This window comes from Callithrix jacchus, chromosome 7, assembly GCF_049354715.1.
Source record: "Callithrix jacchus isolate 240 chromosome 7, calJac240_pri, whole genome shotgun sequence".
Taxonomy (NCBI): Eukaryota; Metazoa; Chordata; class Mammalia; order Primates; family Cebidae; genus Callithrix; species Callithrix jacchus.
Window position 1 is genome coordinate 26,046,640 of NC_133508.1, and position 13,285 is coordinate 26,059,924.

The window sequence follows — 13,285 nt, forward strand, 5'->3', positions numbered from 1 at the left end:
ATATGGCCATCTTGAGGGAGGTCATAATTCTGCCTACCAGACATATAGACCAAACGCTTTTATAAAAATGCAATATACTGGCCAGGCATCAGTGTCTCACGCCTGTAATCCTAGCACTTTGGGAGGCCAAGGCAGGCAGATCACAAGATCAGGAGCTTGAGACCAGCTGTCCAACATAATCCCTACTAAAAATGCAAAAAAAAAAAAAATTAGCTGGGCATGGTGGTGCCTGCCTGTAATCCCAGCAATTCAGGAGGCTGAGGCAGGAGAATCGCTTGAACCCAGGAGGCAGAGGTTTCAGTGAGCTGAGATTGCACCACTGCACTCCAGCCTGGGTGACAGAGCGAGACTCCATCTCAAAAACAAACAAACAAAGAAAAAAAAGAAAATATAGTATACTATTCTTGTTATTTTTAAAATGTGTTCAGTTTTACTAAATCAACATATTTCAGAATTAATTATTGCAGAGACATCCTTCAGTCCTGCTGTGTGTGTTAAATGGCAGATGTAATGACAGAAAGCTAAGAGGCTTAGATCAAGGGTGAAAAATCTGCACAGCAATGAAACAAGATATTATGCAAAACCTATATGGTATTAAAGTAAGCATAATGGGATGTCCTTGTGTGAAATGTCTGCAAATTTCTTTAAATAGATACTTCCTATGCTCTATCATCCTCCCAATCCTCCCTCAAAAAGATGTAAGCTAATCTAGTTTTAGCTTTTAGCTTTTGAGTTTCCAAAGTTTAGGCCCAATGGGAATAGAAAGGAGTCAAAACATATACAACATTGAGCAACAGCCAACTTTTCCTGCCCTTTTAGCTTCTCACTCCTTGCTGCCATGATGAGGGGAAGCCCTATCAGCTGTGTGGCAAGATTCACTAGAAGAGAATCAAAAGCCCTATCAGCTAAGGCCCAGCTGAGCTCCCAACCAGCATCTGGCCAGGGTAGTGAGAACACTTGAAAACTTCCAGACATCCCAATGCTCCAGCCAGCATCACATGAAACAGAGGAGCTATGTGGTGGACCTACAAAATCATAAGAAGAGATATATCACTAATGATTCATGCCATTGGGTTTGGGTGTAGACTTTTATTCAGCAATTAAATAAATAAAACTGTGTAAAGATGGTGGCAGAAACCAAGACTTTGATAAATGCAGAGGAACAACCTAGGTGCTCAGGTCCAGCTTGATAAATGATGGAGACCACCTCACATCTGATCACACCATGATAACTGTGCAGGTCATCCAGGGGGGTTGTTAGAAAACCAACAGGGATTTTTTAGGGGCACAAAAGACAGTAATTGTGAAATTCAGCCTACAGACCTTCAAAAGGAAGTGGTCGATTGGTGGCACCATTGCCTCCATGGCTGTGTGCATTGGCACCAAAGACAATGCTCTCTCTGACTGGCTCACTTTTTAAAATAACCTCTGATTGTTATGCATAAGCTTTTTGGAAATTCCATCATGGATGGTACCTGGACCCTGATGAACATGACATTTTGGCCTTTTCTCCTGATGGTTCTACAGCCTTTCTTAGACTTCTTCAAGTGATGAGCTTGAAGATTCCCCAGAGTGATAAGAAAGTCACATTTTTAAGTTCATTTATAGTAACAGTTCAGCCACAGTTAGCTACCGAAGTTCAAATTTCTGTGACCACTTGGGAGAAAAACAAGATCCTAAGAGTATGGCAGAGAGAAGATCTAATGCCTCTGTGAGAGTAGCAAGGATGGCCAACTGGGCGAGCTCAGAGGACATCACAAAGGATCTAGGAACAACAGGTTGTCTCGCAAATGGCAGAAGGTCAAGGAAGAATTAAGACCATCTGTACTATGCAGATGGTCTCTGAGTTCTCCACCCATCTGTACCAGCCCCCTCGCCCCCGCAGTATGGAGTCCTGGCAGACTGTAAGCTCTCCTCTCACACAATTGGCTCTAACATCCTGTAGCGAAGTGGCACTAACTTCTCCCTCAGGCCCCCAGCTTCTCACAGGACCTCCAGCACTGCCTGTCCCTGTGAGTCCCATAATCTCTTGTTGCAGAATGTGGCCTTTCAGTCCACGATACAAATTCTTGACAAGAGCAACACTTGAGGAGGCTTTGAGTTTTCCTCACTTGGGAATTTAACTCTTTTATGAACATAATTTTAGACAAAGTCATTTACTGCTGAGCCACAGGCCAGCAGTAAAGGGACCAGGTGTAGGAGCAGTGACTCTCCACCCAGCTCCTTGATGAAGCACCTGCTGGCTCAGATGATCAGAGGCAGCTTCTGCCTTATCTCTGAAGAACAATAAGGTTAAGGCTCTCAAAATTAACCTTTAACAGAGCCACATTGTGCCTGAGAGGTGTTGATCTATCTCCTAAGGAGAGAGCCCAAAGGTCACTGTAGTTTTCAGGAGAGAAAGCCGCAACATTTGTGGCTTGCCATGTTGACATGCAGAACCTGACATCCCAGAGCATCCTTGTCTGATCTCAGCCTTAACATCCTTGGACTCTTTCCACTATAATCCTGCACTAGACCTGGGAATATTCCCAGGACAATGTGGCTCTGAATTGGATCTCAGCCTACTTCCAGGGGGCTGAGGCAGTTGTGGAGAGAGTAAGTTCAGATATCCTCAGCGTTTCGTTCACCAGCACAGCTCAGCTTTTGGGAAGAGACATGGTCCTGAACAAGGCATAGCTGTAACCATTAGATGAATGATCACATGTAGGTGAAAACCATTAAGGTTTATGTAGCTGAAAATCTGACCCAGGACCTGTGTAAAAAGGAAAAGCTATTTCAACACTGGCTTTTTTTTTTTGCTAGAGTTTACTGCCTTGTAAAATGGCATTTTCCCTAGATAACAGTTGAACCGGAGTCACTTGTAGGAAATATAAATTCTAATTGTGATAATTAGGTTGTAAAATAAGCATAGGGACATTAACTTATCCATTGTATTTTGTTTTAAATTTTTTAATGGTTACAAGAATAGCCTTAAATACTGTGATTTTAGATTCTGGGAGTATGTATGCTGGTTTGTTATCTGGGTATATTGAATGTTGCTGAGGTCTGGGGTATGGGTGATCCTGTCACCCAGGTAATGAGCATAATGCCCAATAGCTTTTCTTTCTTTCCTTTGCTTTGCTTTTTGTTTGTTTGTTTGTTTTTAGATGAAGTCTGGCTCTTGTTGCCCAGGCTGGAGTGCAATGGTGTGATTTTAGCTCACTGAAACCTCTGCCTCCCAGGTTCAAGTGATTCTCCTGACTCAGAGTCTCAAGTAGCTGGGACTACAGATATGCACCACCATGCCCAGCTAATTTTTGTATTTCTAGTATAGATGGGGTTTCATCATGTTAGCCAGGCTGGTCTCGAACTCCTGACCTCAGGTGATCCAACTGCCTCAGATGGGATTACAGGCATGAGCCACTGCGCCTGACCAACAGTTAGTTTTTCAATACTTGCCTCCCTCCTTCCTTCTGCTCTTTTGGAATCCCTAGTGTCTATTGTTGCCATCTTTAAGTCCATGTGTATCCAGTGTTTAGCTCCCACTTATACATGAGAACATGCAGTATTTGCGTTTCTATTCCTACATTAATTCACTTAGGATAATGACCTACTGCATCTGCATTGTGGCAAAGCATATGATTTCATTTTTTATGGCTGTGTAGTATTCCATGGTGTATTTGAACCACACCTCTTTATCCAGTCCACTGCTGATGGGCACCTGGGTTGATTCCATGACTTTGCAAAAATATACTTTTTTTTTTCTAAAAAGAGGCCAAGTTAGTGGGCAATTCTCAGTGAAATTATGAAATAAACGGACACTGTATTGACACTGACCAAAAGTAAAATCTAGTGGTGGGATGTGCTAGATGAGGGAGTGCCAGGGGAGGACACAAGGGCCTGAGGACATGAGGAGAGTGGAGTGGTGTGCAGCGCACTCTCTGGTGCTGGAGGACAGGGAGCCACCCACTTGCCAACCTGACCTGGAAGCCTCAGGAGTTTTCCATCCTCAGAGCCCCAGGCAATACCAGGAGACCTTTGAGAGGATCCAGGCTGGAGCAGAGGGCAGGGCCAGCCACACCTGTGGTGAGTTACAAGAGGAGAGAGAAAGGGGGAAAGCTGGGCACAGACATTGTAGTGTTGCAGGTACCTCCAGCCAGATCCTGGTTCTCACTAGCTGCAGGTCTCAGCCTGGGTGACGTCGACTCAGGGAATCATGACTCCCACACCCTTGGCCTCCACCCAGCCACTGTTAAGCATGAACAGGGAATGTCAGAGCTCTGCACGTCTCTGAAAAGGCCCCCGTTCCCTGCCCCCAGCCCTGAAGCTTCACAAGCACTGATTGTCTTGGAGCCATCAGAGGCATCTCCTTGTGCCCTTTCTCTCATGTGACTCCATAACCACAGGAAGGCCTGGATCCATGTCACCCCAACATGTGAGACTCCTCTGCTACCCTGACCCCACTTTCCATCACCCTCAAGTTTTGAAATGCTGCCAGCACACCCTTTGAGATCATGGTCAGTCTCAGGTAAAATCCCTGTGTCCTCTCCACCTCTCTGATGAATCCCTTTACTGTTTTGCTGCTCCGAGACCATTGCCTCTTATGGCCCCTTGAAGGGGCAGCTGTCTCATCTCTACCTCCCACACTGGTTTTGGAGGCAGGGCAGATGCTTTGCATGCCCCTCATAGTGACTTCAGTCCATGTTTCCTCTCCCCCTCTACAGTCCTCACATTCTCAGACTACCACCCACCACCCCTTCTTGCCATGTCCCTTATGGATCACTGAGTTGCCCTCCTCTCATCTCTCAATAAGGTTACCACCTCTTCCTTGGCATGCTGTGTTCAGTGCCATACTCATGAGGCTCCTTGGTGAGTTAGTGACCACAGATGCTCGCTCTAGTCCCCTGGACTCTCCTCCCTACTTTCCTCTCCTCCAATAATCAGTTCTTCACTTCCTCAGCCTCTCCCTCCACCATGCCCTGCACTGTGTCCAGGGCCACTGCCCCTCCACGATCCCGACTGCAAACTCTCTACCCTCTCACCGTCTCTTCCTTAGTTCCAACACTCTTAGTTGACTATCCCAGATTGGTGCTCTCTTGACTTTTTGTTTTCTACTTGGCTGCAAGCATCCTACACTCTTGGGTAGAATTTGGACAGATGTAGAAACCTGGGGAAAGTTTTAAAATTGTGCATGTGGAAAGGTTGATGGGGAAAGGGGGTGATAGGAGAGAGTGGAGATAGAGCACAAAGCTCACAGAAAGTGTCAGAGAAACACTTGCTCAGTTTGCCATGAGATTGAGGTCAGCTTGCCTGAAATTAAGGGAAAACAATCTGATAAGCTTCAAAAAGTCCATGTAATCAGATTAAATATAGGGACCGATGCAAGTCCAATTTATCAATAAAGCATTCCCTGACTATTCTAGTATCTGGGGCATTTTTTATCCACTCAACCTCTTTCATTTATTAACCATCTAATGTGTTTCAGATGCTGTGCTGGAGCCTAGGCAAAGCCAGGTGAGATGTGGTTCCTGCTATCAAGCTGACTAACATCTATCAGGAAGAATAGATCATGGTAACTTACATGATAATAGAGTTACATGTGGGGTCTTGAAATAAAAGTGATCATCTAAATCAGACAGGGAGGTCAGGAACGTATCCTGGAGGAAGAGATACTCAGGCTGAGTTTTGAGAGAAAGTAAGAGTGTAGTAGTCAGACCTGACTCAGAACACTGGCCATTGTCACCCCTCCCTCTAAGGCAAGCTGCCTGTCACCCGTGGACCAGCTGGTGTGAAGACTGCATTGCAGCACCTGAGCCGCCAGCCCATCTCCAGTTTGTAGCAGCTATGGGAGGACAGCACCCATCACTAAAGCCTGTTTCAGAAAACAGAGAAGCTGACTGCATGGTGGTTCCAAAGAGTTTAAATCAACAGAGAGAAATTGAGTCAATGGAGGCGTCAGAAGCTATGAGACAGAGGCTGGGCAGTAGTGAGCCACTGCTCTGGAGAGCTACTGTGGTGATGAAACAGAAACGCAACAGCGACGGAGCCAGTAGGAAGAGAGAAGGGAATGGAGCAGCCATAGAGAGAGAAGCAGGGATGCCACCAGGGAGGTCCTGAGCCCAGGAGAGACAGGGAAGCGAGGAAGACCTGGTGTGGTCACTATACCTTTTAACGCCAGCTTCAGTCCCCACATGTCGGCTCTCTCACACGCACACACTCACACACATTTTTCTAAGTCTTAAAACAACACAGCAAGTGTACTTCCAGGTATACAACCAAAAAAAATAAATGTTGCATGTGTGTACAAGGAAACAAGTACAATTATGTTCCTTAGAAAAAATGTAAATTGTTCAAAAGAGAAATCAATAATTAATAGGATGTATGTATATGTTGGGCTAGAATGTAGAGTGAACAAATGTTTTAGATAGATGGACAGACAGACATATATAAGTATGTGACATATATACACAGTCACATCATACACATAGTTTATATGCATTGACAAGGATAAACCCTAAATTAAAATGTTAGAATTTAAAATGACATTTAACATATACATACTATCATTTATATAAATTGAAAACAATAATAGTATGTATTGTTTGTTCTGGATATATATAATACATGTAACTGTTACAAAAATTAATTTGAAGTTTATAATATACTAGTTGCTTCAAAAGTAATGAAATAACTTTGGGGAGACAAATTAGTTGTTCACTTTTTAAAGTTTATGTTTTATTTAATAAGAATTAAATCAAATGTGACCAACAAAATTGTGAATTCTTGTATATTTGTTTTTCTTTTTCATTTTTATTTTTTTATAGACATGGTATTCTGTATGTTGACAAGGCTGGCCTCAAACTCCTGGACTCAAGAGACCCTCCTGCCTTGGCCTCCTAAAGTGCTGGGACTACAGTGGTGAGCCACTGTGCCTGGCCAATGTTTTTAAATATTAAGAAAAAAATGAATAGAAGGTGAGAAGAAAGGAGTCAAGAAGAAAGTACAGTCATCTGGACAACAAAATCAGAAACAAAAGCACGGATGTCAGGAGGGAGGGATGAAATACCAATGATAAAAAGAGAATCAATACGCGTTGGTGAATGTCTGAGGGTGGGACTCAATGAGAAGGAGACGTGCACTTTGGCCCTGGGCTTCTGGGCTTTCTGGCTGGTACTGATGTCGATAACATGGAATAGAGAACAGGGAGCGGACTAGGGGAGGAAGGTGATGAATCTAACTTGGGAAGTGCTGAGTGTGAAGGTCCCATGTTTCATCCAAGTGGGTGCTGTGTCATGGATACATCAATGTTAGGGACAGAGATAGGAACCATCTGCATCAAAGTTGTAGTTGAAGCCTGTGTAACATGGGGTATCCAAGGAAAGTACATCGAGTGACAAGAACAGACACTAAAGGATGGAACCCTGTGCTATGAATGGACTGAAGAGTGCTGGAAAATGAGCTTGTGAGTTGGGTGGTAAGAAATAGTGCTGGTGCCGTAAGAGAATGGTATTGCAGAGGCCCAGGAAAGGAAGTAACTTAAGGCATAGGACTTACAACAAAAGTCAGAAAGAAATACAAATACATATTTACTGGATTTGGAGGCACTGAGGATGAACCACAGAATCCCCGCCTTTGGTCACTCTCAGCCATTGGACTCTGTGCCCTGTTCTTTGGGTGACTCTGTGAAAGAATGCAGTTCAAAGACCCAGGTGTGAAGGAGTTAAGCAGATGTCCTTTACGTGTCTTTAGGTGTCCAGTCTTTTCTTTCTTCATTCTGGGACATTTCTCATGAGCATTTCTTACCTTCATTGTTGACGTTATTTTAAACAACTTCTTGAATTAGTGATATGGTTTGGATCTGTGTCGCCACCACATCTCATGCTGAATTTTAATCCCTAACGTTGGAGGTGGGACCTGGTGGGAGGCAATTGGATCATGGGGGCCGTTTCTCCTGAATAGTGTAACACTATTCACCTTGGTACTGTGGCGGCAATAGTGAATGAGTTCTCGTGAGATCTGGTTGTTTAAAAGTGGGTAGCATGTCCCCCGGCCCCTCTGTCTTTCTTCTGCTCCTACCATGTGAGACACTTCTCTCGTCCTTTACCTTCTGCCATGATCAGAAGTTCCCTGAGACCTCTCCAGGAGCTGATGCCACTTCCTGTACAGCCTGCAGGACCATGAGATGATTAAAACTCTACTTTGTAAATTACCCAGTCTCCGGTATTTCTTTATAGCAATGCCAGAATGGCCAAACACACGTAGGAAATTGTTATGGGAAGGATTCTTCTCCCTTAAAAATGCTGATCTGAAAGTCCTCATCTCTGCAACCTCAGAATGTGACTGTTTGGAGAGAGGGTGTTTAAAGGGGTCATGATGCACAAATGAGGCCTTTAGGGTGGGCCCTAACCCAGTATAACTGCTGTCTTCCGAAGATGAAGACCAGGGTTGTGGGTGTGCAAAGAGGACACAGCAAGAAGGCAGCTATCTGCAAGCCAAGCAGAGGGTCTCAGGAGAAGTCAAACCTGCCAACACCTTGCTCTTGCACTTCCAGCCTCCAGAGCTGTGAGACAACACATTTCTACTGTTTAAACTCCCCAGTCTGTAGTACCCGGTAATGGGAGCCCTAGCAAGTCCGTATGGGAAGGATGTAGGAGTCTGCCAGTAGCCACGTCTGCCTGGCTGTATCTGTTATGAATGTGCTTGTGTGTCCTGGAGGGAGGGAGAGAGGGATGTGCACACAAGCTGAGGCTGCAGATCCAGTCACACTCTCAAAACCAAGGGGACAGAAGTACGAGAAGAAGTCAGGAAGACTAAACTCAGGGATCGGATCACATAGATCATTTTAAGGATATCTCTGTTGCAACATTTTTTTTTTTTTTTTGAGACAGAGATTTGCTCGTTACCCAGGCTGGAGTGCAATGGCGCGATCTCGGCTCACCGCAACCTCCGCCTCCTGAGTTCAGGCAATTCTCCTGCCTCAGCCTCCTGAGTAGCTGGGATTACAGGCACAGGCCACCATGCCCAGCTAATTTTTTGTATTTTTAGTAGAGACGGCGTTTCACCATGTTGACCAGGATGGTCTCGATCTCTTGACCTCGTGATCCACCTGCCTAGGCCTCCGAAAGTGCTGGGATTAAAGGCGTGAGCCATCGCGCCCAGCCCTGAAACGTTTTTAAAAGTGACAGTGTTGCTCTTTCACTAAGGACCCGCCAACACGGGCCGCGTTCACACCAAAACCATGAAGAAGGCAGCCCGGGTCATCATAGAAAAGTACTACACGCGCCTGGGCAACGACTTCCACACGAACAAGCGTGTGTGCGAGGAGATCGCCATTATCCCTAGCAAGAAGCTACACAACAAGATAGCAGGCTATGTCACACATCTGATGAAGCGGATTCAAAGAGGCCCAGTAAGAGCTATCTCCATCAAGCTGCAGGAGGAGGAGAGAGAAAGGAGAGACAATTATGTTCCTGAGGTCTCAGCCCTGGATCAGGAGATCATTGAAGTAGATCCTGACACTAAGGAAATGCTGAAGCTTTTGGATTTTGGTAGTCTATCCAACCTGCAGGTCACTCAGCCTACAGTTGGGATGAACTTCAAAACACCTCAGGGACCTGTTTGAATCAATGCTGTATTATTTTCAATAAACCTGGGACAACAACAACAAAAAAAAGTGACAGTGTCTTGGCTTGATAAGGTCACTGGAAAAGCAGGAAACACGAATGAAAAAACTAATTGATATAGACCAATGGAATAGAACAGAGGCCTCGGAGGCAACACGACATATCTACAACCATCTGATCTTTGACAAATCTGACAAAAACAAGCAATGGGGAAAGGATTCCCTGTTTAATAAATGGTGTTGGGAAAACTGGCTAGCCATGTTCAGAAAGCAGAAAGTGGGCCCCTTCCTGACACCTTACACTAAAATTAACTCCAGATGGATTAAAGACTTAAATATAAGACCTAATACCATAAAAACCCTAGAAGAAAATCTAGGCAAAACCATTCAGGACATAGGAGTAGGCAAGGACTTCATGAACAAAACACCAAAAGCATTGGCAACAAAAGCCAAAATAGACAAATGGGACCTAATCAAACTCCACAGCTTCTGCACAGCAAAAGAAACAGTCACTAGAGTGAATCGGCAACCAACAGAATGGGAAAAAAATTTTGCAGTTTACCCATCTGACAAAGGGCTGATATCCAGAATTTACAAAGAACTCAAACAGATTTACAAGAAAAAAACAAACAAGCCCATTCAAAAGTGGGCAAAGGATATGAACAGACACTTTACAAAAGAAGATATACATGAGGCCAACAAACATATGAAAAAATGCTCATCATCACTGGCCATTAGAGAAATGCAAATCAAAACCACATCGAGATACCATCTCATGCCAGTTAGAATGGCGATCATTAAAAAATCTGGAGACAACAGATGCTGGAGAGGATGTGGAGAAATAGGAACACTTCTACACTGCTGGTGGGAGTGTAAATTAGTTCAACCATTGTGGAAGACAGTGTGGCAATTCCTCAAGGACCTAGAAATAGAAATTCCATTTGACCCAGCAATCCCATTACTGGGTATATATCCAAAGGACTATAAATCTATAAATCGTTCTACTATAAGGACACATGCACACGAATGTTCATTGCAGCACAGTTGACAATAACAAAGACCTGGAACCAACCCAAATGCCCATTTATGATAGACTGGACAGGGAAAATGTGGCACATATAAACCATGGAATATCATGCAGCCATCAAAAACAATAAGTTCGTGTTCTTTGTAGGGACATGGATGAACCTGGAAACCATCATTCTCAGCAAACTGACACAAGAACAGAAAATCAAACACCGAATGTTCTCACTCATAGGCAGGTGTTGAACAATGAGAACACATGGACACAGGGAGGGAAGCATCACACACTGGGGTCTATTGTGGGGAATAGGGGAGGGACAGCGGTGGGGGGAGTTGGGGTGAGATAGCATGGGGAGAAATGCCAGATATAGGTGAAGGGGAAGAAGGCAGCTAATCACACTGCCACGTGTGTACCTATGCAACTATCTTGCATGTTCTTCACATGTACCCCAAAACCTAAAATGCAATAAAATAAATAAAATATATAAAGAAAATGAAAAAAAAACTAATTGAATTCATTTTAAATAACATACATCCTCTTGCCTCTGCAGAACGGTGAACAAAAGGCAAATGACACACACCTGAAATTCTAGGCAGAGGAGTTTTGATGATGTGATGCAGGAGACAGTCCAGGTACCTGAGCATGAATAACTGAAGAGTGGGTGTCATTGAGGAGGATTGAGAAAGGTTGGGAAGGAGGGAGGGGAAGAGAATGTCCCCAGTCTCATCTTACTGTCATGTCTTCCTGCTGCCTACCTCCTGTCACATCAGTCCTTCCTGTAAATGTGAGGAGAGGAGCCCCTGGCCCCAGCACCATGTTCTAGAAGATGCTCTCTGCCCTTCCTCAGCCAGGCTGGTCACTACTAGGTGGTGATTCCAAAGGGCCAAGGGGCCATGTCCCACAGGAATCAGGCACCTCCTTCTGGATCACACCCTCCAGTCTGGGACCCTGGAATGATCTACTCCTACAGTCCCAAGTCCACTTCCTTCATCCCTGCCTGCCTCTTCCCAGGGTTCCTCTTCTGGAAGGCTAAGCAGGCTTCCAGGGTGTGCTCCCAAGCCAAGAGGCTAGAGGGCTGCAGTGGAACTTGAATGGGAAGTTAGGATGTCCACCTATCATTAGTCACCTCTCCAAGCAGGAGGGAGCCATGAATGAGAAGAGAAGGGGCAGGGTCAAAGGCTGGGGCAGTGGAGGCTGGTTCTTCTTGTGGGGTGACACTCTGGCACTTCACATGGAGGAACCCAAATTCTGAATTCAAACCTTGTATTCCATGTCCTTATGAAGCACTGTTTGCCAAGGTAGCAGAACAACACATATTCTATGTAACAATGAGTAGTTCAGCTTACAATTTTACATGTTGGATATATGGTATGTGCCTTCCATTCGTACATTTTTTTTTAAGACAGAGTCTCGCTGTGTCACTCAGGCTGGATTGCAATGCCATGATCTCAGCTCACCACAATGTCTGCCTCCTGGGTTTAAGTGATTCTCCTGCCTTGGCCTCCTAAGTAGTTAGGATTACAGGTGTATACCTCCATGCCCAGCTAATTTTTGCATTTTTAATAGAGACATGGTTTCACCATGTTAGCCAGTCTGGTCTCGAACTCCTGACCTCAGGTGATCCGCCTGCCTTGGTCTCCCAAAGTGCTGGGATTACAGGCATGAGCCATGGCACCCACCCCATTTGTGCAATGTTGAGGGCAGCATGCTTTCCATCCAGGCCTCTCTCCTCAGCCACTGACTCCCAAACCAAGACCCTGTTAGGGTCCATCGTAATAATTCATTTCCCCTTGATTCTATTTCATGGTGTCTAAATTTGTCATTTCCTCCTTAAAACATTAAATGGTAATATTTTCATGTAAATGTGTCATAATAAACATTGGTATTTGTGACATTTGCCTTTTCCACAAGTCTGAGAAGAAAAAATGATGGATGTCTTTTTGGTATTACTCAATGATTTGTCATTTGTGTTCTCCTTTTTGATTTTTCCAATATTCTATCCAGCCGTAGTGTAACATTTTTTCTTCCGATCTCAATACCACAATGATTGTATTTAAATAGAGACATCTCTCTAAGTTTCAAGGCATTAGGGCAGGTAACAGTATTCTCACTCTCAGGTTTGCAGTTGTATGTGCAGTAACTGAGTCTGGTCAGCAGATGGCAGTGAACATACATCTTGTCAGGAAAAAAAAAAAAAAATTATTTAGGTTGAGTTAAAAATAAAAAGAGCCAGAGACAAAACACAGGACCTGTGGAGAAGCAGACAGTGCTACAAAACACTGCCTTTCTTGCAGGAAAAGGCCATGCACATTTGTTGTCATTGTTTTGTTTTTGTCTTTGAGGCCATGTCTCACTGTCGCCCAGGCTGAAGTGCAGTAGCAGATCGCGGCTCACTGCAGCCTCTGCCTCCTGGGTTCAAGAGATTCTCGTGCCTCAGCCTCCGGAGTAGCTGGGATGTCAGGTGCGTGCCACCATGCCCAGCTAATTTTTTGTACTTTTAGTAGAGACGGGGTTTCACCATATTGACCAGCCTGGTCTCAAACTCCTGACCTCAGATGATCCACCCGCCTCGGCCTCCCAAGGTGCCTGGACTACAGGCTAAGCCACTGCGCCTGGCCCAATGCATATTTTTTGTGGGATCCATACAGAGCAAGTCCTTG

General features: G+C 44.6%; 1 pseudogene; it reads left to right on the top strand.

The window, feature by feature from the left end:
* Nucleotides 1-8,593: 8,593 nt before the first annotated feature.
* Nucleotides 8,594-10,008, top strand: LOC128932552 (small ribosomal subunit protein eS17 pseudogene; annotated as a pseudogene).
* Nucleotides 10,009-13,285: the final 3,277 nt, after the last annotated feature.